General features: G+C 43.1%; 1 long non-coding RNA gene across 1 annotated transcript in view; it reads right to left on the reverse strand.

Annotated features, from left to right (window-relative positions):
• Positions 1-212: 212 nt before the first annotated feature.
• Positions 213-25,822, reverse strand: part of LOC135575419 (uncharacterized) — a 37,744-nt gene continuing 12,134 nt past the window's right edge. Inside the window, exon 2 of the long non-coding RNA XR_010466154.1 lies at positions 213-338. This is a non-coding gene — a long non-coding RNA (uncharacterized LOC135575419). The remainder of the gene's footprint in view (positions 339-25,822) is intronic.

Genomic DNA, 25,822 nt, shown 5'->3' on the forward strand with positions numbered 1-25,822 from the left:
ATCATATTTAACCTATGCATGACTGCTAGCTCAAATCTTACGGCCAAAAATCTTCCTGGCTATAAGGAAAAAGCTCGAGACAAAAACTCTGCTTAACTTTTTACAAGAAAGAAAAACAGTTGATTGCCTATGTAAATGAGGAAAAATGGAATATTTCATTCTGCGAATACAAAAATAACAGCAGGCATTAGATTAGAAATGGTATAGCACCCTACTTTATTCATTTGTTTTCTGTTAGCATCCATTCATCATTGTGACCTCTCTGAACTCCTTCAGGTTACATGAGGAGAATGCAGGTGCCACTGCAGCTCTGCTACTGCCCCAGTCAGAGTCTCCATCTGCAAAAACAAAGCAAGACCTTACAAGAGCCTTTTCAAAAAAAACCAAATCCCAGTCTGTCTCTCTCTATATTACAGTAAGAAACAAGAAAACAAGTAGTTTTACTATGGTTGTCATAGAACAAGTTAAGATATCTGAGTTGGACATAACATAACATAACATATAACATAACATAACATAACATCTCGTAACCCGTCATATGCTGTAATCACATAAGGCAAACAAGAGATATTCAGCTTAATCTCTTCTGGCTTAGAGGACATACTTACAGCTTGAATCCAAAAGACTCCTGTCAACAAACGGGAGCAAGCTCTGGTCACACTTATGTTGTGGTCAGTAAGGATTAGTTCTGTTGGAAATCATGTTACACTTCCATCAGACTGGGAGTAAAGCATCAACCTCTTTGTATAAATACAAATATACATTGTAATGGCCTTTGCATTTTCAATAGACAAAAGCTCTTTGCATTTGGATAGTGGAGAAACGTTGTGGTTTGGCTTGTGGCTGATGAGCCACACTTCTAAAGTAAGTCACAAAGCCAGTACATTTGCCCATATGGAAATGCCACATGTTCACAGTATTTTGATGGGAACTCATCAACTTTAAGTGGAGTTTTAAAGGGTAAATTATATATATTAAATAATTTTGACACAAATTTTGTGTGGAGGATTCACCAGAGTATAATGGTTTTATACTGTTAAACTACCCATGCTTCTCTTTCCCTCTTTCCCAGCCCCCGGGTGGATCTTGGGAGGTGGGCGATTGGGTTGGACTATATGATCTCCAGAGGTCCCTCCCAACTCTAACTGTTCTGTGTGATTCTGTGTTAAGCTAATGCAGACCTGTGAATGGCAGCATTGCTGTGGTGAGCAGGTGTGAGGTTGTGTGGCGATTGTAATGCAACAGACTGTTCACACTGGTGATTCAGTGAAGTGTCAGTCCCATCATTTACAAAGCAACCAGGCTCATTTTACCTGTGCAGCTGTAAATGCTGCACAGAGAAATAAAGCACTCTGCATCCCCGGTCCAGGTGAGGAGAGCGATGCCCTCATGGCCAAATTTTGCCATTGATCAACCATGTGATGTCAACAGCAGCCAACTGGCAGAGCACAGCCTGAGCTTTCTGATCTGTTTTCCCCTGTAATTATGTCTTTTCACCCTCTGCTTGTGAGAAACCTGCTGTCTGCTGTCAGAGGCTCCAGCAGACACACGGTGCTGGGGATGAAGCCAATGCCAGTAAAAGCAGCAGAAGTCAAAGAAGAGCTGCAGAAATTAATAGCCTGTTGGGAGCACAGGCTGAAATGCCTTTTATATCACTTCTTATTACTATCTCTCCCACACACTCATTAGTGATTTTATATATTAACACTTAGCTTGTGCTGAAATGGAATGTCTTTTAAACAAGCATTTGCATTGCAGGCAACAAGCTATTTAAGCCAATCTATCAGGGGCTTTGGTGTCATTTGCTTTCTTGCCATGATCAACTGCCAACTGCCTATTTGTGTTGGTTTAATGAAAAGACAGAATGGATAGGTCATGTAATGTTTATAATAGCAAGGTTAAGAATTTAGAAAACTCTTCAAAGGGAAAGATAAAGGAGGTATGAATATCAAAGCTGAACCTGAACATGGCAGGAACTTTGGAAGTACCATAGGAGCATCAGTGCAGAGTCCCTTTATGCCATGTGGAAAGAAGAGAACACAGTTTACCAAGGTAACAGCAAAAATGGCTGTGAAATACCAAATATTTCATTAATATTTTGAATCAAAGAATATATCTCACAAGGGAGTAAAATACATTATGTGGTCTAATAAAATGTATGTATTAGAAATTAATCCTGGTCTGAATGTAGGGATGTAGAAGTAAATGTGCAAAAAGGAGACATAAATAAAATCGAAGTCATAAGGGGTTTGTATCACTTCAGTCAAAGGGAAAATGCCATTGCTTGAAACAGTTAATTTAGAGGAATTACTCACAAGACCATGTGTCATCAGCAAGGCTCAAAGCCAGAATTAACAGTACAAAGCTTGTGTTGCTTAACGTCCTCTGGAAAAGGAGGGAGATGGAATATGAGGAAACGTAGAGTGATGCCAAATACTCTCTGAAACTGAGTATGAGGCATCTTAGTAGGATCTCACAATGATGAGTGACTGGGCAGAAAACAGCACAGAAATTTAAGTGTTGGTAAGCAGAGACATGCACATGGGAAACAACATCACCAAAAATAGCCGAGGGCTCTGCATGAGTCTTACTCAGGCCAGTATCACTGTGAACTGTCCTCAACAGCATCAGCTTAGTGTATTCAGTAGCTGTGAGAAAAGCTAATAAAATATTCTGAGTTTTTTGGAAGTGAGGTGAGTATAAAAAAGAAAAAAGGCTTTGGATATGGTGGCCGTATCTTAAATCCTGTTAATGGGTCTGGTCCGAAAGGGCACTGCAGAGTACAGGGGGTGCAGGGGAGATGAGGGGAACACGGGAGCTGTCTGAACAGTGGAGATTGGGAGGAGTAGCAGAAAGGGGGACCCTGGGCTTTGCAATCATGGGGTGAAGCAGCAGGCGAATCGTGAGAGATAATTCTGGTTGTTTGAAATGGTTGAGAGATAAATGGTCTCTTCTTTTGGTTGTTGTTTAAAAATAGCCTAGCAACTCTAAACATGGATGTTCCTCTCAGCTGATTTGGAAACGTCGGAAACTTCCTAAGGATGTGATTAAATTTCCAGGCAGGGTCTCTTGCAGCTGCTGGGGAATGGCAGAGGGCTTTGAGATGTTGTGCTCCACAAACTTCATCCAGGGCTCTTTAACCTCTGGCTCCCAGCATTTTTGTCATTAAGACATTGCTGATGATGGAAAACTTTCTGCCTGAGAAAGTCCTGCCTGCAGCCATGCAGGGGCTGGAGCACGGCCAGTCACCACCTCACTCCAGATGGGAAGATGAAACGTGTCCCAAGGGGTAAGGTTGGGTTTTGCCATCTCACAGAATCTTCTCTTTTCAGTTCCACCCAAGTTTTTGGCCAACTACAAAACGAAACAGTGGTAGAACCATGGTGATTTCTGTAATATTACTCATGCTGCTTTTCCATTAGCTACCTGAAACAGAAAAATGTAATTTCTTGTTCCTAGCAGTGAGGAAAATGAAGATGTTAAATCAAAAGGGACATTCATCATATATTGACCACTGCACAAAACTACAATCAATAGCTAAATATCTAAAGGCACGTAACCCAGGGAAAACCAGGTTGGAAAATCTTTGTCCTTCTCTGAAGACTGCCTGTAAGTCAGAAGACTACTGATGAGAGAGTTATTTTGATTTTTCTAGGAATTTCCATGAAAAAGATGGATAAGAAAGTATAGCTTGTGGTTAAAAAAATGGCCCAAAGCAGGGAGGGATGGGGAGGCAGCACGAAGGCAGCGCTGTCGGAGCCCATGGGGTGCTGCGTGTCCTGAGGTGCATCAGCAGCTCCCACACAGCCACAGGTATTTTTTCCACCATGCTGAATCCCACTGTTTTACCGAGTGTGATGTGATGCTTTCTCATAATGCACTTTCAGAAGATGCACCTTTTCCCTTTTGCCAGGGAGCCTCAGGCTCTGCCTGTCGTTTTCGTTTGCCAAGAGACACGTCAGTCTTTATTCACCAGGTCAAAATTTTCCATGCTGACTGGAGTTTATCTTGAATATGTCAGTTTGGTAGTTTCTAAAAATAGGACTAAGTAAAAAAAACTTGCTTAGTAAGATGAAAACATAAAAATGACCTTTTGGGGTTTTTTTTTGTTGTTGTTTTTTACATCTCCATGGCCTTATTTAGTGCAGTTCACTGAGTTTCTAACCACACTGGTGTCACTGTGACTCCTCAGGTACCTTGCCTGGGATTTTGGATTTCGTTTCACTTGATTAAAAAAACCCCTCAAAATTAGGTAAGAAAAAACTGCCTGAAAGGATTATGAAGGTTGCAAAGCAACCACTTCGAAGTTAGAAAATGCTATGAGACAACCGCTGCCGTCCAAGAAAGGTCTACCCTGAGCAAAGTAGGGTCTGAACAATTTTTTTCATGGAAAAAATATAACCAAAGCAAGTTTGAAAGCACAATGTAAGGAGATCAATTTATGGCCACCTATGCAAACTTCATTTCAGAGTTTTCTTGCTTAGGAATCACAAAATCATTTAAGTTGGAAAAGACCTTTAATATCAGCTTCTGAGTGTTCAACTTTGGTCATATTAGCAATAAGAAGTGATAAAAGGATTCATTACATAGACAACAGATGAAGAGGAGGTCAGATTTTTGAAGATTGTTGTCTGGTCACTTGTATCCCAGAGTACTACAAACCTGTAAAAAATGCCCAGGTAAAACCCTTGGCTACAAGGACCCCATCAGTACCTGTGGCTTTATGCTAATAGTTCCTTTCTCGGAGACTGAACGTTCATTTCATGAAAGATTTTCATAAATAAATCCACAAGTACTTGTGAAAACTAATTTTCCATTCTCTCTGCAATTACTGTGCATAGGCAGCATCCTTCTTCTGAAATAAAAACCACCAGCTGCCACTTGGTGCTGCTCAGAACCATCAGCTCAGCACCACTGAGAATGAGGAGTTCCCAGTTCCTTCTCACCACTGCCCATGTCCCACCATGCCCAACACTGCCTTCCAAATCACAGTGGATTTGGAAGAAAAAAGATAGAGTTTTAAATTCATTGTTGACAGCAGTCTGATGATCATCAGACTGTTGTCAATAATTTAAATTCTGTTTTGCATTTGTTATGTAAAATATCACTAACTACTTACTGTACTTAAATCCTTGTCTGCAAGGTCTAGTTCATGGACTTTCCCTGATTTGTGTTTGTGGACTGATTGCGATTATGGGCTGACTTCCCCCTCTCAGTGCTATTGATAACATCTGTCATTCACATGCTGATATAGCCATCTCAAGTTCATGTCATCAAAGTATTTGTAAACATAAGCCCTCACCATACTTCCCTTTTCTGTATACAGCCATTAACAAATGCACCAAAGCTATTGTGAGTTTGAAAATAAGAGAAAATCAAGAAAAGCAGAGATGGTGAATGAGTTCTTCTAGTCACTGCACAGGCTGTCACAAAATATCTTAAGGTACTTCTTGGCCACATGGGAGCAAATTGCACAAGAGTGAAGCATGGCTGTCCTGGGCTCAACTCCAAAGCACTGAGATCCCAACAGGACATAAAGTTATGTGCACAGGAGGACAGACCCCAGGCTCTGCTGGGTGTTGGGAAGACCCAGACTGATCCATGCAACACACCTGATGGTAAGGCTTGTATTTTTGCTCTCTGAATAAATTTGCCTAAGTGCAGTTGATGATGAGACAGCAAACACAAGTGAAGCAGCCAGGCTGTACCCAGCAGAAGACTAACTCTTCACATTTTCACAGCAGGTTGACAAAATCCATGATGTGACCCCTGCTAGAACTGAGAAACCTTCAAACAACTCAGAGCAACCTTTTCAGAGATTTGTTTCACAGGAACAGAAGTTTGGGTACACACCAGAGTCAGCAGTTAAAACCCTCATGAAACCATTGCATGTTTGATGTCTTGATTAGACCTCGCAAAGGATTTACTAAGAGTACAGAAAAGTACTTGCTGTCTGTGCCTGTGGTTTTTATGACAAGGCATCTGTAAATCTTCCGTAGGAGACTGGAAATCAAACCCATGTAATATAAATTAGCTTTCTGACACAAATATTTCTGTTACTCTATTATTCCCTCAGGTGCTTGGTTAATTAAACATGATTAACAGGATTCTTTAATCAAGATCACCCAATAGTAAGTCTTGATAGTTCCTGGAGAAAACATCATGTTTGTAAACACATACACATTTAGAAATAAGTCACTGGAAGAAGAGTAAATAAATTGAGATTACTGAGTATTAACAAGTTCACCCTTTTGCAGAAGCTCAGTTCAAAGAGTGGGTATCGCAAAAATCAATTAAATTTTCAGCTCAGCATAATGGGAATCTGACTGTGACAGTAATTCGGTGTCTTGCAGTACAAGAGCAGACCATTGACTCGCCTGTGTTTTGCCATCTAGTTTCCAGTCACCCCATCACTATGGAAGAAATCAGAGACTTTCCTACATGATTGCATGTGGTGAAGAGCAATAAAAGCTGTGAAGGGAGTGGGCTCACTTACAACTTGGTTTATGTACTGAAACATCTGGATTTTTTTGGTATTTACTATCCTAACAGCACAAGGTTAGTAAAATATGCTATGCTCAGATAAATTAATTTAATCTCATTAACATGGGATTCTGTTTGCAGTCAGAATAGAGGGCATTCTTCCTCTCCCCTTCTCTTCTGGAACTGTTTTGTATGATCAGAACAGCCTCTCTGACTTTGAACATCTCCCCACAACTCTGACTGTGTGTACAAAAAAAGCATATGGGCTGACGTAATTGCCACCAATGACTCTACACCACCTCTAAGCCACCCTCCAATATAGGTCAATACTGAACATTTGCCATAGGTTTGCTGTTTCCAACAAAAGGCTTTTGCAGGTTTCTTAGAAACAATTCATACATTATTTTGTAAAGAATCTGTAGTTTCGTACATTGTGAAAGTTGACATCGTGGTTGGATGCTCACGGTGTTACAAAAAGTTTGAAGTTCAAGGCTTTGCAGAGATTTTCTTTAACTGCACGTACTAAACATGGAATGGACCCAGCTCTGAGATATATGTGTAGAGGAGCTGACCAAGTAACCCTCTGTAACTGAGTTTTCTTTTTGAGGTTCTTCTTTGCTGCCAGCACACAGCTGTTCTTACTCATCTGTTGCAAAGATTCTGTAAACCAGGACACACATAGGAGATCTGATCAACAAAACACACACACTAGTTGTCTTCATAAAAAAAGATAACCATAGCTGAGTCTGAAGGACATGATGCAACTGATTTTTGAGCTTCTGAGGCTCTCTGCAGTGTGACTGTGGATGGCTGCCAGGAATCCTGGAAAACCTGCAGGACTGTGGGAATTCCTGGGACCAGAGAGAGGTAAACACAGCGTGGGGCCAGAAGAAACTCAAAGAACTTATAAAGCAGCTGGTTCAGCTTCAGCTGAGGGAGGATCTGGGAACCAATTCTCTATCAATGTCTTCTATAACAAAATTAAGTAATCAGATGAGTTTGACAAGAGTCTTTATGTATTTGGGGTGACACAATCTGTTCTTCATGGTTTACCTGTTCTTTAACAGGTTGACCACACTTGCAGGCAAGGGGAAAGGTGTTGTGGGGCTCTTGGCAGAGCCTGATGTGCCAGGCTGAAAACTGAAAGGTTGAAATGTCTGAAGACATTTTCTTCAGATGCCAACAGCTATTGCCTGCACAAGAGGATGAAAGGTCTCATCATTGCGGAGAATTTCCTAGCAGAGGGAACATGCTATAGGCTTCACAGGCAGGTTTCCTGGCCCAGATATAACAAAAAAAGTAAAGATGAACTATTTGAATCATAAAACAGGAACAATCCTTATCAGATATGAGTGTGATATGCTCTTGGGAAGACAAGGAGTAAAGTATGACACTTACGGAGGCAAATGGCCAAAACAGACACAAAACAGCCAAGTATCACTGAAGAATTTTTTTTCCCCTGCTTCACATTTTTTAAATGTGAAAACTCCCTTTGGGACATACCAGCAGACTGCAGAGATGTTAAGACATGACAGATGATTACTCTGTCCTTCACATCCCTGGAAACATAAGTAAGCGTCTCGCTCCTATAATGTAAAAACCCCTTTTCGCGATGAAGCACTTCCTCGGGACGATGATGCTGACACCAGACGGCAACACTGTTTTTCCAAAATCCTCCTTGGTGCAGCTATTTGCTTACTCTAATAATCTAGGTTGAATCCAACACAGTAATCATAAAAGTCATAGTCCTGGCATTTATCTCAGATTGTCATCCCACGGTTTAACACTGGCGTATGTTTTTTCTGGCAAGTGCCTTGATCGCAGGACAGTGTGACTAATTGCTTTATAGCTGGCCCATCGTAAATCACTATATTCGAAATATTATTGTATTAGGTTTACACCTGTTGGTTTTCCTCCTGGACCACTCATCTCCCTCTGCACAGTCTCTCCCTCCTGCCTAAGCTTTCAGCCGATCTTCAGCCCTCGCCTGCACACCAGGTCCCCTGCCTTGGTGTCAAAGTGTGTCCAAAAAAAAATCCATCCTGAAACAGGCATGACCCTGACAGCTGCACTAAAAATGCTGTGACTTACCAGGGAAGTGTCATAGATTTTTGGAGGAATGTGGGAGGAATTATGAAGCACAGCTGAAATATTAGTGAAATGATGAGGCAACTATAGCTCATTGCTGGAAACTACCCCTTAGATGAAACATATAGATATAGGGGAACACACTGAGGTGGCTGGAAGAAATCTGACTGATGATGTGATTTGATAACATGTTAACTCAAGCGATATGCTTTCCCCTTTCCCCTCTAACTTTACATTTTTTAACACTGTGCAAACTCACAGAGACAACCCAATTGTAAAACGTCTTGCAGCTTCTGAATGGTGTTAACAAACAAACAAAGAGCAAAGCAGATCATCTCAAAGATAATGTTTGGAAAAAACAGTTTGCTGTTTGGACATTTACTTTGGTTAGCTGAAAAACATTTTTTGAACTTTTTGCTCCAGACTACAGCATGTTTTCATATACAAACTATGGGAAAACAACTGAAATTACTGTATTAGGTATATCACTGCTCAAAAGAGCAGGTCAGCAACAAGCTGACCTAGCCACAGCTGTAAGGATTTGGTCTGGATCTAGCATTAGTCAGGTTTTTCATTAGCAATATTGGGTTAAAGAGCAAAGCATACACTAGCTGGAGGACAGACTTTGTGCTACTAGTACTTGCTTTGAAAGTGGGCTAGGCACAGGGAAAATACTGAGCAGAGGATTCCTTTGCCTTCCCAGGAGGTGGCCACAACCTCATCCAGCACCTGCAGGTGCCTTGTCAATAGCCCAGGAGTTCATAAATGCCCTGATAACATTCTGATATAGAAAATACCTCTTCAGACTTTAAACAAAACCTAGAAAAATAGTGCTTGGCTCCTATCTTCACTTGGAGCCCAAGACCAAATCGGTCCTGTCCAGGGTAAAGCTGATCTAACACTGTTTGTCGGTTCTCCAGCATCCACAGCTGATCTTCCTCTAACGCCAACCTCAGGGACAGCTGTTCTTACGAAATCTGACTTTTTAATATTCACAGCCCAACAGGCTTCTGAATCATTCTTCACCAAAATTCTCCACTCGATATTCATAATTACCTTGTCTCGTGCATTGGCAGCTCTACCCATATTAAATGAAATTTGATTGCAAAATTTCTCAGTTGCTGTTCACATTTTGGTTTTCTCCTCAGACGGCTGGGAAACCTCCCCTGAGGATACAGTGCCTTTCCTAAGAGCCTCAACACCTTGGTACCTCTGCCCTGACTCACGGTTAGGTGGCAATATATTTGCTGGCTTTAGCCACAGAATTCCCTGTAAAAATGGTACAGAATTGTTATGGTAGTTTTAACATAAATCTTACAAATATTCTAGTGTTGAGCACTATAACCCTAGTTTTCTGGGAAATTCTGTACATTATCATTACATGATCTCCAAATTTTTGAAAGTGCTGGAGAATTATTATAAACCAAGATTTAGTTCTCCAGCATCTACATTTGTGTGTATATTTGTCTATATGTCTATGTATATTCTATGAATACACACTCTAATGTCTTCACACATGGAATCAGAGCTACACTTTATCCACACTGAAGAGCTATATGGTTCATCTTAGACATACATAGCGCAAAGAGGTTTGGGTATAGAGCCTATAAAATTGCTCTTGATGTAGAAAACACGTAGACTCTTACTCATTTGAATAACCAGCAGATTCCATTCTTCAGGTAAATCTTCCCCGCCTCCCCTTTAGCAACAGCATGTTTGTGGTGAGATATTAATCATTTCCTCCAGCTCTGTGTATATAAGAGGAACCCCAGGCAGAGCCACACACAGTTCACCCAGCTGAAGAGCAGAGGTGACCTCATGATGCTGGTCCAGGTCCTGGCTCTGCTGAGCCTCGGGGCGCTCAGCAGCTCAGCACCCACACAGGCAACCAGACCCACCAGCACTGGGAGCCCATCCCCACAGGAGGAGCGCTCCAGGGCTTTGGTAGGACTGATCATTCAAGAAATTCTCCAAGACATGCAGAAACTTAAGTTGAACACAGTAAGTTCCTTTATTTTGAAGGGTGTTCACCTGGCTGCCTTTCTATCCCAAGCTTTATTTTGAAGTTGCTAACATGTTTTTCTCTTGAGCAGGTTCCCAGCGTTGTAACTGTGAATGCTACGGTAAGAAGCTGCATACTTTTCTTCTGTTTAAAATTATTATCTCAAATCTTCAAATTTCCTTTCCACCTCAGAACTTTGACAGCACCGAGATAGCTGTAGAAACCCAGGGAAACACAAAGTTATTGAAAGAACCTACAGAAAGCTGCTGCCAATGCTAATGTCCTTCAGATAGCTCTCTCAGTAGCTATAGGTCTTATATGTGCACTGGCATTTTCTTGATAGCCTCAAAAAATGATGCTGAATCCTTAGTTTTAGAACAACCCAAAATTACTATTTGGTCTATATCCCACACAGAACCATTAATTTCACTGACCTGTATTTTCCTGAAATCCAGTGAAAACAATGAGATTTTTTATGGAGGAGATGAGCAGTAAAAGTAGGAAGTAGAAGCCTTTCTCCCATTCAAAGTGAACAGGAGACAAACAGCATCAGCCCCTCTTACTGTCAGATAGGTTAAAAATTCGCACCAGTAGAAATAATTATTTATCTTTAATTAAGATGATTCTGATTATTTTCAACAGAGAGGCAATGGCAAGAAATGAAGCCCTACTGCAGGGTTGGCCTCCCTGCCCCTCAAGGAACAAATACTCTGGTGTTGGACACCTCTAAATGTCACACATCCAGTTTATAGTGGCACCTGCAACTTCCAGCAAAGGCAATGGGAGGGGTTTTTTTTGTCCCTGGCATGTTTTTAAACAAAAATTATGGATTGTACCATAGTTTCTTAGATTGGATGTCAAGTAAATTACTGAATACAAAATCAGGGGTTGTGTTTGAAAATGCAGGTCTGAATTCCTGTAGTTTATGCATTTTCATGGATATCTAAATTCCCAGGATACACTGCATTATTTATGTAGTACCAACATATCACACACTGTTGAAATAACTATTTGCTCTTCTTGCAGGTGGAAAGATGTATGCACAGCCACTTGAAAACCTTTGTGAGCACCCTGGCAGCTCTTGACAAGTCAAGCAAATCCATTGCCAAAAAGCTGACCAGAGTTCATGCCCACAAAAACGTCCTCCCTGAAGTAAGTTTGACTTTAGTGCTGTTCGAGCACAATATTCAGCAAAGGCTGTTCAATAATGGGACACAGCAGCTGGGACAGGCACTGACTTGGCTGCAACGGCCACCAGAAATCTATTCTGAAAATTGAATCATTAAGAAGATTTCCTTGAAGTGCTCTCCCTTATGGAGCCATGTGCTGCCACCTTTCCCCATGGTCACCTAGATTGCAAGAAAGATAATAATATGAAAAGCAAGGAGATGTGCGCTCCCACCTTCAGTATTCTTTAGAAAAAATATGTATCCAATAACATAGACTTAAATATGATATTCAAGTTACATGGCTGAATTGTGTGTTTTTGTTTTTGTTGTTTTTTAAGGATCTTGATAAGGAATGTAAGACTGTACAAGTAACGAGTGATGTGTTCCTGGAGACACTGGACAATTTCTTGAGATTGCTGTCTGAGAAAATTCAAAATGCCTAAACAGAACCGCTCTATCAAACCCAAGAAGAAATGAAGAACCTGAACTCTACTGCAATCAAAATGTGACTCGATTACAAATGTGTTCTCAGGAATATAGGCATAGAATATTTATAGAGGGATATATGTTTTATATATATATATATATATATATATATTTGAAAGATACATATGTATAAAAAGTGATGTTATGACAGCAGCCATGTTCTCTATAATGACTGAATCATGCTGCTTCGTTAAAAGACAAATATTTAAAATAATATTTAAATATTTTATATATTTTTAGTATTTTAACTTATGTCACACTGATTTGTAAAGAAGTAGTAATTTTATTTATTTATTTATTTATTTATTTGCTCTATTTATTTAATTCCCTTACGGATACTTTGAGATATTTATTGCGATGATGCTGTATTTAAGTATTTACTTTAGGACACTGCTATGTAACGGTGTGTGGGGAGGAGCTCTGTGGATCCAGGTTCTTGTCTGCTGTCACACTATTTCTCTAGCACACTATCTCCTGCCCCAGGGCTCTCAAAGTCGGGCCAAAGCCACCTCATGGGATGGGGACAGGGCCATTGGGGCCACCCAGCTCCTTCGCATCCCTCTCAGCCCCCGAAGCAGCCCCGGGGCTGGAGAAGATTCACTTCAGCTGGGATCTCCCATCTCCACTCCCTCCTTGGGTGTTTGGATCCTGTGGATAACTTCAACAGCTACATGTTTTATTATTGACGAAGCGGAGTTATGTCACCCAAATCCAGCCAAATTTGGGGTAATGCAAAAGCAAACATGGATCTGACCAGCTTGTTTGCTTTTTCTCAGAGTTTGTTTACTGATATTAGGTGTTTCCCACATCTCATGTGAGCTGAGTTTTACTGAGCTGAATCAGGCAGTACTTGTTTTTCAGATTGTTTAAGTATCCATAGTTATGGGAGGTACATGGGAGGTGCATGCCCACAGAAAACTATCAGGTTAGATTCCAAAAGTTAATATTTAATGAAATAATATTCAAGAGGAATGTTACAGCGCAGGCTGGTTTGTAAGGACACATACCATGTGTCGCCCACACTGGTGCATCTATTACTAAATGTTTGTAACCTGCCATGAACACAAATGAATCTTCACAAAAATAAACAAATTTTCTTCCAGAATGAAGTGACCTTTATTTTTGAAGGATGAGGGGTTTGACCTGTTCAGGTGAGCTGAGCACAATTTCCAGGTGGGATGGACACATGGATGTTACCGGGGATGGGGAGATGCATCCTGGCCAGGGTGAGCACTCCATGTCTGCCCTCGCCCATCCAGACACCTTCCTCAGGACCCACAGCCCTTGTGCTTCAGCCCAGCCCTGAGCTCAGCTTTACTGAGTCGCACTGTGTTTAATCTTTTAAAAGCTGAGCTGCCTTGTCGCCTGCTGGGATGACTCATTCCCAGCGGCACCATGTCGTGGCCACTTTTGCAGCGCAGGGAAACCAGAAGATTTTTCACTTGCCACAGCTGAGAAATGTCCCCTTGCCTTGCCCTGGTGCATGAGGCTACCAGCACAGAAAACTTGAGAAACCTCTTTGAGAGGGATTGGGACAGAGTGGACATCCCAGCTGGGACAGGAATGGGCACCCAAAGAGTCACAGACATGCAGCCACTGTGGCAAGCACTGATGGAGCACACCTCATTGGAAGACACACACTTCCAATGGTCAAATGAAAGACAGCCACATCATGCCTTCAAATGGCAGCTTCCCCATGCAAATGGTGTGTGCAGCAGAGCCCAGCTAGGCTGGGCACACAGACATCATCCCCTATCATAGTGGGGACCCCTGACCATCGCTGGGTACCACAAACCGCGATGGCTCTGTGGGCAAGGACATCGCTGCGTCGGATTGTACTGAAGTCTCATAGGAACCAGAAAACCTGTAACCAAAACCAAACCCAGGGTCTCTTTACTAAAGTCAGAGAAATGGAGAGTCCAGGTGGACTCCCTCAGATAACAGTCAACAAAATCTGTGGTCCTGAGCACAGTGCTGCAATAGTTTTAATAGTAATAAGAGCTGCCCTGAAGAGACTTACTACCATTAAATTTCAAAGTCTTTCTTAGCAATTAGGTGTTTAGTTTTTCACATACATTTTTAAAAATTACATTAAATATTTTACAATAACTTTTAAATTCACCCTTCAAATAAATGGGAAGTCATGGTATATGAAGCTATATGAAAAAGTAAAGGTCTTAAGTAGAAAACATTAATCAGGCTCAGCATTCTCAGCACAGCAGTCCAGGAAACTCTGACAAACAGACAAGAGGGGAAAGTGAAGCGTTAATAACTCAGAGTCAACAGTGGGCTGGCTGTAGGCAAATGCAGACAGAGTTGTTGCCCGGGGCAGCAGACTGCTGGGGCAGCAGCTCCGGCACCTGGCAGGGTGCAGGCAGCTGGGTGCAGGCAGCTGGGTGCAGGCAGTGGGGTCCCAGCTCTGGATGGAACCCCCCTGGCCTGGTGCTGGCAGCACCCCATAATGCTTCCCGGTACGGCGCAGCCCTTCCTCCTCACCGCCCTGCCCATGAGAAGGGAAAAGTAAATTTTGCTGGGATTTCCAAGAGCCCTACCATCATCCCTGATCCCACGTGGGCTCCTAAATAATCTGAACGCCACTAACCCAACCAGAAAACTGCAGTAGGGGTGAAGGGAAAGCCGGTTTCAAGCAGACGGAGCAGCCTTATCACCGGCATGACGACACTGGCGTGCGGATCACGGTTGCCTGAGCATGATAACCACAACTGCTTCATCACTGCTTTAACAGCACTGATAAGAATCTTGCATCATCATAACACACTAAAACACAATAAAACACACATGCCTTAAAATCTTACCTAAACTGTGACTTTGACTCTCAAGGGCTGCTGCAGACTTGTTCGTATAGGAAGTAGATTTTTTATTAAAAAAGGTTTGAAGTGTTTCGTACACCATCAGCAGGAAAAGTGAGAGCCCCACGCAGCTCTGTGAGCCCCAGGTGAGAACAAGACCTGTGAGATGGTGGCACAGCGGGGGAAGGTCTCTTTTACAGAGACGTTCTACTTTTAGAAGTGGTAGGTGTGAGTTATATTTAGCACTTGCCATTTGATAAGAAAGACATTATTCTCAGTAAAACCCAACTCCTCACAATGGTGACCGCAGAGCCTCCAGCCTGCCCAGCCTCTCTGAGGTGCACAGCCCATGCCTTGACCTGCCTGTGCCCTTGGGCTCTGCAATCAGCCCTCCGAGGGTGGCAGAAGCCCATCCAACCTGTGTAGGACCAGCCACTGTTCCCTGGCTTCCCTCCAGATCCTTAACAGTGACAGCTGTCCTGTTCCATCACCATGTGCAGGGCTCCCCCCCATTTATGCCCAGGCAGAGCCCACAGAAAGCAGCTTGGACGTGGAAACACTGGTCCCGTGCTCCGTTCTTCCCCTCCTGTCTGAACACCACTTCTGTTGTCATCATTTCTGAGCCCTAAGGATGAGAGGAAGGAGGAGCAGCAGTGGCATCATCCTCCCAATCAGTCATGTACAGGGAACAGTGATGCCCTCATGGCCAGATGAAGGCAGCCTCGACTCCGCCGAGTTGCAATCAGCTAAATTTGGGTTAATACTCTACAAGGGTAATTCCCCTGTTTTCTTTTCTGAAGTATTTGGTTACTCATTTTCTGTTTTTGTTTTATTTCCTTTTTCATCTTCGGTTCTCTTTAGTCACTTTTCAGGATTCATGAACTGTTTCTGTTTTCTGCAGAACATGATCCTACTTTCACAGGCTTTGGATCACTTTTTTTTTTTTTTTTTTTTTTTTTTTTTATAATTTTCTTTTCTCATTTGTACCTGGTGTCTTTGCAACTGAAACACCAAGTGGCCCTTTCTGACCACCCCCTCTTCGGAGGCAAATTTCAGCTGGTCAGTAGGTGGGGCTTGAAAACTCCCATTGCAGATTGTTTGGATTGATCATCTGTGTTTCTCTCAGTCTCGCTTGGTTTCAGACGGGTGACTGAGAGGACAATGAATCACCGTTAAATATTTCCAGCCTTCTTTGGATGATTATCAACTGCCAAAGCCACCTCACATGTGTGACAGGGACCAGCTTAAAGATGCCAGAGGTGCAGGGCCGTGGATCCTCACAGGCTGCTTGGGGAACTTGAACAGTATTTACGAAATAAACTCAAGCTCAGAGATGTCTTGCATTTATTCTCTATGGATGGGAAGATATAAGAAATTGTAGACATAATTTCTTTCAAAAAAAAGGGAAGACTATTTTATTTTCTCTGCTGCCTGGGCTGGAGGGTGAATGTGGGCATACGATGGTGTTATGTTGTCCGGCGACAAAACAGACATTGCATTTCTTAGAATTTAACACAAACCCCAGAACATATCTCTAATTTTACCAGAAAGGTAGGAAACTCCTTGCGGATCTCCAGGCCACCATCCCTCTGGGTGAGCAGGGAGATTTTTCTTGCGTTCCCAAAGCTGGGTAACTACGAGAAAGTCTATGAGTCCTAAAGCATCCAGACCCTGCCAACCCCCATCAGATGGAGGCCCTGGCACAGCCTTGAAAGACAAAGGGATTGCAATGGAGGGCAGGGGTTCAGGAGGTTGAAAAGTGCAGAATGAGTTGGCTTTGGACTCATTTCTGATTTCATTAGTCTATACAACTCTCCCCTGGTCCTGCGGAGGAAGGGCAAGCCTCTCTGACTCACAGGCTTCATTTTTTTTTTAGTAGTTGCAGAGGAAGTCATACAAACCATGGGGAATACCTTTCAATTAATTTAAAAGTTTTTCTGTGCCTAGAGCCTATTTCCAAACGTGCAGTCTCTGTTTTTCATTTAGTCTGACTTGGAGCTGTCTTCCAAGGGCCACTTTCCAAAGATGACAGCGCGCCAGTCCAGACGGCTGGCCGGGGACCAGTGACCACAGCCAGATCACGAAACGCAAAAGGAATGTCCTTGGGCTGGGGAGTGGACCTGCACATCTGCTGCAGCTGCCGTGGTCCAGCACAGTCACCAGAGATGACAATTTAGGTTTCTGCTCTTTCTGAACAGCATTTGTTAATAAAATTACCCTGCACCTCACAGAGAAGTATGGTTTCCTTCCTTCTGCGGAGACAGACCACAGAGGTGCAGCACTACTTAACTCCTTCCAGTGTCCAGGAAAGAAGCTATTGATGCTCTTGTGTAAAGAACATTGTGAATCATTTCAACCTCCCAAGTTCAAGATTGATTCAGACTGGAAGAGAGAGAGAAACGCCAAGGAGGGGAACAGGGAGCCCGTCGTGTCTGAGGAGCCTGATGGTTTGATCTGCTTGGAGGTGTACGAGTGTAAACTACCAGCTGGAAATGTGGCAGGGGCAAATATTAATAATTACAGATATGTTTAGGCAAATATAATTATTTAGACAAACATTAATATTTAGGGAGAAATATAAACATTTCAAGGTTGCGCAAGAATGTGTAGATATGAACTTGACACAACTGGATATTCAGAGGAGTGAAAGGGGGTGGTGATCAATCTTTTCATAGAGGAATGAAAGCAAGAAGATAACTTTAACATGGAGTGCCATGAATTAGTAAAACTACTTCCAGAAGCGTCTGCTTTCCCCCTAATATGACAAGAAGCCTCCCAAGAGATGCTCCAGCTGGCTGAACTTCCGTTCAGGTGGTGATCGTCTCCAGTGATCACAGATATGGTGGTGACCCAGCAGCTCTCCAGCAAATCCTTCACAGCAAGGGAATTTTGCTTGGAGGGAACAGTCTCTTGTACCATTGCTACATCAAGACTTCCCACCAGCATTGGTGCACTAACTATACAGAGGACAGCTCATAAAAATGAAACCCATTATTTCTCCAGTCTTAGAAAAGTGAACATTTCTGTTAGTTTTTGGTTAATATTCTGTTATCTTTTCAGTTTCTCAGTTAATTTTCTGTTAAGCTTTCAGTTAATTGCTAATGGGCTAGGTCATTTTCTGCTCATTAATTTAATTCTGTGTCTGATGGGGATATGGGTATTTCAGAAGGCTCTGTCTAGGAGTGAAATCATATCAGAGGTTTACATCTCATTAGCTCAAATCCTCCTCGGATTTTTTGGTGGAGGTGGAGTTGGACAGAGGTGTTGCTGCATGAGCCCTTGCTGGAAACTCCCTCCTGCCATCTCAGCATCCCGCAGCAGAAATCTCCTAATGTAGGGGCTGGAAATAAAGGTCAAGGCTGATCCCACCATGAGAGGAGCAGAGTGGTCACAGCGGTTTCATTTCTGAGTGAATACTTGCAAATGAGTCAGTGTGCGAGAGACCAACTGATCAGTGTACGTACACGAGTACACCACAAGTTCCATCTTCCTTTCTGATTTTATCAGCTCTTTTTTATTTTTTTCCACCTTGGTTGCAATCTAAGAATGTATTTGCATGTCATTAGCGACTATAAAAAGAATAAAGAGAACAAGGTGGAGTCCCAGCTTCACAATTCTGGTTTTTCCAGCAGTAAAAGTCCATCCTGCCCACACCTTTCCCTTCCACCCTCTCTGCAGGGACTCTCATTTCTTCGGCCAGTTTTGAGATAAAAGCAAAATCCCCGATGCTCACCGATAAATTTAGCTGCAGCCCTAATTCCTACTGCCTGTTCCAAGGGAAGAAGTTCTTCCTTGGGATTTGAACCTGGCTGCAATATGTGGAACCAGAATATACATTTGTCCATGCAATATATATGATCCATTGCTTCCCTTTAAATCATTCTGTATTCCATTTTATCTCCATCAGCCACAGCGGTGTCAGGGCTGTGCAAAGTCCTGACACACCTGGTCACTGTGAAGGCAGCAGAGACAGGGACAAGTGCCTGAGTCTCGGGTGAGATTCTATTTCCCAGCATGTGCAATGGAACGGATCAGTGGAAGGGTCCGCACTATTCCTGGAGTCATTACAATCAGAAGAACAGGGTTTTCTTAAAAGAGACTAGCTGTACACCGTGGTGACAGGTGTTCTTGACCAAGACTACTCATCTCTCTGAATTGATGCAATTCTCTTGATGGCACAAAGCAAAGATGGCACTACAGTGGTCACTGTCCCACCAAGGTAACACATAGCGATTTAACTTCAACTCCAGAGTAAAACAAATCTGCTGGTTACAGGGAAACGTTGGGAATATCAGAGTGACTCCAGCAAAGCAGGAGAACTACTCCAGTTCCTGCGCCAGCAGAGTCAGGGTATACGGGTGAGCACAGTCTGCTCAGGACCTGGCTTCTACTTCCAGGGTGGTTCATCCTGCAAAAGCTCCCAAATGCTGAGCTGTGGGCAACGGCAGTGAAGATGACTTATTCACCAAACAATGGCAGTGAAGATGCGTTATTAGCCAAACAATCAGCAAAATTATTGAAATCAAAGAACAGAAGCAGGTGGCTCCTCAGGGAAGGGAGGTGCCCGTCAGCATCTCCAAGACATGGCTTGTAGCTAATAACAGTGGCTCCTGATGTAATTAATATTGTGCAAGGAAAGCATTAGAGTTATAATAAGTTTTGTGAAATGTCAGCTCAGGGGCCAGTAGGAAAATGACACATCAGTGCAGGAAAAGCAGCATGTGGGCTTTTACCACCTTGGATGGCACACACGTTTGTGGCTCACCTGACTGTGCCTTAGGGGAGGAGGAACTCCTCTAGAAAAACAGTCACTATAGCTATGTGCCACTTGATTTTTTTTAAGGGTAGGAAAACCTAACGCACATTAAAGAATGTTAGTTAGATAGTAAAAGTCCTGCAGTATTGAAATAGCAAAATTCAAATCACATCAAAAATATTGTCATGGAGGCAACCCAAAGTCAGTTTTAGAAAAGTTCAAAACCAGACTTTATTCTAGCTGGAAAAGTGTAGCCGATAAACTGACTACAAACAGTGTTTATACAATTATTTAGCACTCTGACAACATAAGATACAGGTTAGGATATCAGCTGAGGAGATTACTGGGGTACAACAACATAAGAATCATGAGGATCCACAACGTGTGTGCGTTAACTCACATGTAAAAAAAACAGAGGCCTCTCACTCCAGGGTACCCACAAGAAAATATAGTCACTCTCCTGGGTTAGGCAAGGACTCTCACTTGCCTGGGTTAGGCAAGGACTCATTCAAGGATATATCCAGTAAATAACCACTCACCAAATCAAAGAGGTGAGGAGCTCTCAATCCCGGGAAGGCATCCCAGTCTAAGGAGAGGGCTCCTGTTCACAGATCTACTGCTCCAAGAAGACCACTCCAAGGGGGTCTTTGGCAGGAACCTTGTTTTATAGCCTGATCAGATCGGATTGTGGGCATTACAACATAGGCCAGACGTTTGCAGCTACTCCAGGCACCTCCTTTGTTAATGACCCTGTCAACTGACTGAGGGTCCCACCCCTCCTGCTCCCCCAGCAGGTGGAGGTGAAGTCACCCTGCCCTGGGGTACGGGAGGACGTGACTGTCAGCACCTTGGTGCCACCCTAGGTGTGTACATGTGGACAGGCATAGTGGGGCACAAAAGGTGTGTACGTGGGAACAGGCACAGTGGGGCACTGCCCCATTGAAGGCTCTGGATCTCATGGGGATGTGCATCTGCCACAAATATGTAAACAAAAAATTCTGAATTTTTGGATGGTGAAGAAGCAATGTCCTGTGGGTGTAATCCCAGCACAGGTTTGATTCCTCCTCTTGGTGTGAAAGCAGAGGAACTGGGCAGCAGGGGCAGAGGCCAAGGGCTATCCCAGAGCCCACCCTGAGCTTGAGGAGCAATTCTGCCAGAACCATCATCAATGGGATGCCCCCCCATTACCCAAACTTCCAGGAGACAAAGTATATGGAGATATTGGCCAAACGGTTTCAACATCCTCAAGAGAGGACAGAAACTGGGCAAATGTTCCTTAAACAGGAATGAAGGAGCAGCTTTTCTGCCCCCACTGAGATGCTGAACTGCCCCAGCAGCCCTGGGCTTGTTCCTTTCCCTGACGCACCTCAGGGCTCACACAGGCACCATGAGGTCTCGGGAGGGCTCTCGAATTCATCATTTATATGTGAGAACAGAGTTATTCATGGGGTTCCTTATGACAACCACATAGAACAAGGTGGGAACATTAATTAGTAAAGAAGAGAGCATTATCTAGTGTAACTGGTAATATTAAGAATGGTAGATGCGAATGTAAAGATTTTAGAGACATTTAACTAGACTTCATTTATCTTGTACCAATCTTTAGACAATATAATCTCATAAAAATATTTCAACATCTGAAATCAGAATAGGCACAAATGTCTAAATTACGTAGCTCCTCCTGAACTTATGGGGGAACCCTTATTTTAGAAATATGTAGTTTCCTCAATCAGATAAGAAACTAACAGCTTCCATTCTACAGGTGACTACTCGCCTTCAGTTTAGACATTTTTGTGGTGAGGTATTAATCATTTCCTTGCAACAGAGCACGTATAAAAGGAAGCCAAGAGCCAGCCGTACCCAGTCCAAGGAGGGGAGTGCGGTGACTTCTCCACAATGCTGCTGGTTGGGATTTTGCTGTCCTGCGGAACCCTGTGCCTCGTGTCCTCCATGCCATTCCCCACCACGACGGGCTGCAACGCCAGCTCCCTCATCCAGGAAACCTTCACTGACGTCCAGAGACTAAAGTCTAAGGTGGTTCTATTTTCTTTGTGCCCCACATCTGACTTTTTTGAGCTTAGTAGAGAACCTGCTAATGTGATTTTTCTCAATCTCTTTCAGGGCAGCGTCAAAATCATGCCTCTGGTAAGATCACTTTCTGGCTTGCATTGCAATGTTGTGTGCTTGTGGCATGACTCGTGATTTTTGTGACAGAAGGGGAAAGTAGATATTGTCAAAGCCCATTCAGAATGTCTGAAAGCTCTTACACTATAAAAATAGGTCTGAAATGGCAACCAAGTAATTCGTGGGCTTTGCGGGAGCACTGGGCTGGAAGGAGTGGGCTCGTGCGTGCTGAGAGGTGATGTGCAGGGCTTGGCTTCCTCGAGACTGCAGTGAGATGAATCCTCCTCTATGTAGAGTTATCAAAGCAAAGTTATCTCCCTGAAAAAGCAGTGTTTGTGGCTACTGCCTTCAGAATGGTGGTGTGTGAAAGCTTTCTTCTAGTCAGCACTGATTGCCTTTCTTTGCATGGGGTAGATAGCCAGAAGTGACCCTCTTCTGAAGTCAAGTGGAGGTAGGTACCTTCTTGCCATTGGAAAGTGGGGGACAGGCTGTCCCCCTCCTTTTTCTGGAAAGAAACACTCATGTTGTGAGAGACCAATGCCAGCAGTGGCCTCGGCAGCTGGAGGTTGGAGATGCTCCTTAGCATCACTGCCTTCCTGAGCCCAAGCGCTGCTAAGGGGATAATCAAAAAGCAAATGTTGCCTCATTCTGCCCAGTTTCACCTCCACAGTCTCACTCTGCAGCTTTTGAAGGCAAAGTCAGTTTCCAGCAGGGGGAAAGCACTGGGCTGCAGAGGTGGTTACCTACATGGAGTTTTCCAAAGTTACTATGAAATGTTGGCCTCAAATTATTGTGAAACTTTATTTCTTACAGTAGGCATAATAACTGCATTAGTGTGATACAGCCTGTGCCAGCAATGCAGTACAGAAAAAAATGAAATGACTAAATTTTATAATTCCAGAACAACACGATGGAAGCAGGAGGGAACGTTACCACCTATCTGGAAAAATTTACTGAAATCCTAAATGCCGAAAAACGGAGTCAGGAGGAGAGACGAATAGCCGTTAAACTTCAAAAAATCCAGGATGCTGGAAAGTCATGTCTTGGGTGGATGGTACGTTTGGGTTGGATTTTCTGCTTGCTATTTTATGTCATCTAGATGTCTCCTTTCTAAGAGAAGATACATTATTTGGCAGAGATGCCCCAGTGCCAACAGGGACCAGAGTCCGAACCGCTGCCGAGCCCTGGGGCAGACGCTGCTCTTGCTGCTGGATGGCTGCATGAGATGAAACTTGCTGTCCTACCCCACTATCTCCCTCAGAGCCTTTGTGGTCTTAAAATTAATTCTTAAGAAAAAACCTACAGTCAGGAGACAGAGTGTAACTTATGTGTCTTGATTCTGTCCTTTTAATTCTTCTCCCTTCTGTCTGCCCCCCAGGAACAGGAGTGGGAGCCAGTGGAAGAGGAAGATTTTTTCAGTAGTTTGGAACGTTTATTAAGGTTCCTGAATCACTATGCACTTCCAGAGGGAACAGCGTAGTCTTCAAAGGAGTTTGAAGCACCCCTGGTCCAGCCTGACAGGAGACCCGAGCTTTGCATCTCCTTGTTTGCATATCCTTATTTCGATGAGCAAGGCTATTGGGAGTTATTATTTATTCATCTATCTATTAATATTTATTTATTCTATTTATTCATAGAAACTTCATGTTATTTATTTTCACAATGAAGAAATGCAATAATTATTTACTTTAGGAAACTGCTGTGTAATGGTGTGTGAGGAGGAGCTCTGCGCATCCACTGTGGGGGTTGCTGTCACACTATTTCTCTGGCACACTATCTCTGGCTCCAGGGCTCAGCTGGGACAAAGCCACCCTGTGAGACATGGATGGGGCCATTGGTGCCAGGCTGGAGCACCTTCACCTCCCCCTTGGCCCCCGGGGCTGGATGCAGCCTGTGGCATGGCCAGTGGCCTCAGCTCTCCGAGCCACCACCAGACACGACCAACAATGGATCTCAAAGACGTCAGTCTCCACAAACCCTTGAAGACACTGCGTGCAAACCCAAGGCTCATACCCACTTGGAGCTTGTGAATGGAAAAACGCCTCTCACTGAGTCTTATGAGCATTCCATGATGATAAACTGCCTAAATAAAACTTGGTGACTAAAAGCCTGATATGCACCACCTTCCATTTATTTTTCAACCAAATGAAGTCTTCACACAATATAATTTAATGCTGTTGCACTCTGGAAATTTCAGCATTTTTTTCCTGCGTCTGAAATTTCCCAGATACCTTCTGAACAATTTCACAGCTCTTTAGGATGTTTGGGGCGTTTTCAGAGAAGAGTCTTGTAAAAGAATGCAACTCTTACTTTTTAAATTATGCTCAAGTACTTACGTTAACTGAAGAATAATACTGTGCTACAAATGCAGTGACAATCATTTTAAAATGTAAAAAACGTGAAATGTAAGTTGTGGAAACATGACTGTTCTTCTTACAGCTGTGTGCTGCCAACACATTGCATATATATATTTTTTTACAGTTAAATATTTGGGAAATTCGTATGCAGAACTCTATGAAATGTAACCGAACTCTAACAGAACCTATGCAAAATAAATCTCTTGCACAAAGGCATAACTAGTATATATATTTTGTTTGTTTGTTTTTTAATTTGGTGATTGTTCATTGAATATTCTATGTAAGAAAATTAGATTGATTGAATCAGGGTCATCTACTAGTGAGGCTGTGACAGTTTCAGAGGTGTTTTCAATTCAGAAATATATCAGTTGATTATATAGTCTACACATGATTGATATATCTTTGCAGAGGATCACCATAAGGCCCAGAACCACCTAAGACCATTTGCATTTTCAAATTTGGGTAAAAGTAACGCTTAGATACTGAAGTGGAATTTTGTGTCTTTCTTTGCTTTCACTTCATGGTGAACATCTCACTGCAACATGTTCCTATTCCCTCCCTGTTGGGTATTCTGATTTCAGGAAGATTCACCTATACATTTAGCAATCAGCCAGAAAATCCTAATTGGGGCTGGGGTGGGGGAGCAGCGCTTGCCCGCAGCTGTGCCCACGTCTCCATCTTGGCTGCGGGGCACACACCTTCCCCTCCAAGGGGATTCTCCCACTGGAATTTCACCTTCAGGAAGGAACCCCAGCCCAGCCCATCAACTTTATTTACTTTTGCAGGGATCACTGAGCACCTGAGAAAATTTCCCTCAGTACCATGATTCATGGAGAATTTAGCAGTGAGCGGTGCTTGTGCAAGCCACGGTGGGATCCCCCGAACACCACACTGCCTGCAGGAAAGGGCAGGCTGAAGAGGCAGGGAAATCCATGCCTGCATCTGCAGGGATTACTGAAGGCAACCCACATGTTTGAAGAATTAGCTAATATTTTTAATAATATCTGAAGAGACATTTCTTGAGGGTGGGGGAAGGCAGACACAGTAGTCATTGTGTGAACAGGGAGGAAAACAAAAAAAGCAATGGTAGGTTCAGTCATCATCCTCCTACCTCTCCAGAAGAGTCAGGAATAAAGCATTAACCTAAACCTACAAAAATACAGAGTGCATAGAAAAGGAGGATGAAGATTTTAAGTGTTTCTTTGTCAAAACAGGTCATCCTGTGAGTGGGTGAGAGAGCGGAAGGAGGGTGACACTGGGCGTATCTGTGCTTTGGGATGAGGCCCATTTTGCCCATTAGGACAGGTTTGTGGGAGACCCAAGGAGATGTTCTAGCCCCATCTCCACAAGTCTGGCATAAAGCCTGCTGAAAGTCTGGTCTTAAGCAGTAGTTTTTGACCTCCAGCTCAAAGGCTGAAAGCTTTTTGAAGAGCTGGATCACAATCCAACACACTGCATCAAAACGAATTGGAACTGGGTGCAAATGAGATGGCGTGTTAGAAGTTTCCAGGGAGGGAAGCTGCCATGATCCTGTGTGATGTGAGAGG

This window comes from Columba livia, chromosome 14 (assembly GCF_036013475.1).
Source record: "Columba livia isolate bColLiv1 breed racing homer chromosome 14, bColLiv1.pat.W.v2, whole genome shotgun sequence".
NCBI lineage: Eukaryota > Metazoa > Chordata > Aves > Columbiformes > Columbidae > Columba > Columba livia.